At 29.1% G+C, this 2,951-nt stretch overlaps 1 protein-coding gene across 2 annotated transcripts in view; it reads right to left on the reverse strand.

The window, feature by feature from the left end:
• Positions 1–741, reverse strand: part of LOC115242189 (protein drumstick) — a 27,612-nt gene extending 26,871 nt beyond the window's left edge. For both annotated transcript variants that reach the window (XM_029818285.1, XM_029818283.1), the window contains exon 1: positions 313–741. The gene's annotated coding sequence lies outside the window, so the exon portion shown is untranslated. The remainder of the gene's footprint in view (positions 1–312) is intronic.
• Between the last annotated feature and the right edge of the window lie 2,210 nt (positions 742–2,951).

The following is a 2,951-nucleotide window of genomic DNA, read 5'->3' on the forward strand; positions in this document are numbered from 1 at the left end:
TATATATATATATATCATTCTCTCTCTCTTTCTCTCTCTCTCTTCGACTGGGAAGAAAGAATTAAAAGAATATATTGAAAAAATATAATAACTATCTATAATAAACTATATAATCTAGCTATTAACGACGTATAAACACGACAATGTAAACGTGATATACATTCTTCATTCTATATTAATAATACTTTTATATGTTCTGCTATATAAAATATCCGAGCTCTCCTTGTTCAAGGGGAAAAGAAAAAAACGCAGCGCGCGCACAAAGTTGAAAGACACATCGCAGAATTATCTTATCTTTGTTTATTCACTTACATGCTGTTTGAACCATAGTGCACGGATGGTTCCCGTCAAACAGAATTCTCTTTTCTTTTACAAAAGATTAAGATAACGTAGTGGACATTGTCAATATGCTTTAAGTTGCTTAAAGACACGCTTAAAGTTTGCACCTTTAGACCACCTTGGACGCTTGTGACGATTCTTTGGAACTATGAATATTTATATCTTTGAGAGTTCACGCGTACGTCTTTTCCTTAGACTTTCTTATGAATCTAACATAAATTGTGCAAGACCATTTCTTCGCTCTTTTTCCTCATTTTTATGTTCATACTATGTGTCTGTAGAAGCTATCCGCGCTATCTGACAAGAGCATCAGAAAACAGAATGAAAAATCTAGCAGCTGATAAATACAACACAATCGTTGTATTATATAAAATAAAAATATAGATTATTTTTTCCTTATTTTTATAATGCAAGTATTAATCTAGTTATAAAATTATTAATTATCTTGAACAAATTTATTTTATAATTTCAGATTACTGGCTGAGAGAGAGACAGAGTTGATAAGTTAGCCACTGTCGGTTACATATCTCTAGCAGCATCTCTTTAGAAAAGAAAGATTTCCGTGCTCCAGTCGATATTTTCATTTTTACGCGCTGTATAAAATGTGTGCGTGAATTATTGTTAAACCAAAAGTTGGTTACAAAGAAACTAGTATTAAAACTGTTTTTATTCTATATAATAACAAACTTATTGCTATATAATTTTCAACTAATCAAAAAAGTTTTATGCAATTTACTAAATCGAAAATGAAAAGTTTACTCGAGCTAGAAAGAAATTTATCTAGGCAATTTTATAACAATTTTTGTTTATATAATACTGTTCAGATAAAAAGAAAAAGTTGATATAATAGAGAGAATCCTTGTTGATTCTGTGTAGGAAAATTTATAGAAGTTATTTAGTTTATTATTTAGTCAATAGTTTGAAAAAATATTGAAGCACTATTTCACAAGAGAAAAACGACTTGTATGATTTAATTATATTTCACAAGGGAATGGCACGTCTGATTTATTCCGCGACTCGTTGTCGACTGACTCTGTGAAACAATACCTCGAGAATATTTGATGTAAGAAAGAGAAAGAAACGTAAATAATAGGCAAGGATAAACAACAGAAAGCATAAGCGTGACTTCGAGAATATTTGATGTAAGAAAAAGAGAGAAATGTAAATAATAGACAAGGATAGACAATAAGACAACAGAATGTAAACATAAGCGCGACGCCTCCGGATAAATTCCATTACATGAAACAAAAAATGTAAGTCTATAGCGATAATATTACAACATTCAGAAAGTTAAAAATTATATTAAATTATATTCGTAATACAAATCAAATGCATTATTAATTCTGTTTTGTTTAAGCAATAGATTTTTCATTAAACAAATACTGTCTTTTTTTATATGAATGTAGTTGCGCAGTTGTAAGTCGCAGTTCTTAATGTAATATTTTAAAACGTTCATATATTGATATGAATATGTTATACGTATACTCGTTAGCAATGCGTCTTCGAGAGAAACTTTCTTTTATTTCATCTTTCTTAATATATAATTTACAAAGTTACGCTTAACTCTCGTATATAAATCTAAAAATATATAGGCACTTATACACAAGGAATAAACTAATCAAGTGGAAAGTAACAGGAGATTGATTGCTCGCACACATTTTGCAGCTTACGCTGCAGGTGGCTTTCGTTGTACATAACATATATTGTACATTGTATATATCGCTATACATGGAGTCTCTGCAAAATGCGACTCAAGTGTTTCGTCTTCCATCCTCTTGCGTCCTGTGTCTTCTTTTACTTCTTTTTCGCTGTCTTTTATTCTTCTCTTTCTATCTCTCACATTTCTTCGCACGCACAAAATTTCATTTTCTCTCTCTATCTCTCTCACATACAAATACATAGAAATTACATTTCTGTTTTACGATATAAGTTGCTAACGTTACCACATTCTAAACAATCTGAATAGACTTTAAAAACGCGCATATACATATAATTTCACTGAATTTTTATACATGTATAGATTTTGTACGTATAGTTATCATAAACTCAACATGTCGATACAAATTTGTTGTTTATTATTATTTTATGATTTGCAATTCTAATTAATATTATATATAACGTCCAAATTCCGCGTATTTTGACAATTTTCGTAATATATACTTAAAATAATAATTACATAATATTACACGTATAAAACATGACGCAAATAGTCTCGTGCACTCGACTATCCGAATACATTGTAAATATTACACATTTATCAGGTAAAAAAATATATTTTTTAGATAACGTAATACATTTTTTATTTCTTGTTCATTTTTAAATGATAACACCTTCTTGATATCGTATATTTAAATTTTTAATATCCTGTAATGCAAACCGATATCTGGTAATAATGGTTTTTGATTACAGCTTTCATTGTGCATTTAAATCAATTGGTTTAATAAACATGTTTATTCAACCATCATTGCGAGGATCGAAAAAAATTAACTAAATTCAAAGAATTTTACATTATCGCTTTTTTTCTTATATCTGATGCTGTAATGTATTATTTGATTAACTCAGACTACTATCTTGAAATGTTGGTTTAGCAGAAAATTTCGATGATACACTCT

Source organism: Formica exsecta, unplaced genomic scaffold, assembly GCF_003651465.1.
Source record: "Formica exsecta isolate Colony F162 unplaced genomic scaffold, ASM365146v1 scaffold579, whole genome shotgun sequence".
NCBI lineage: Eukaryota > Metazoa > Arthropoda > Insecta > Hymenoptera > Formicidae > Formica > Formica exsecta.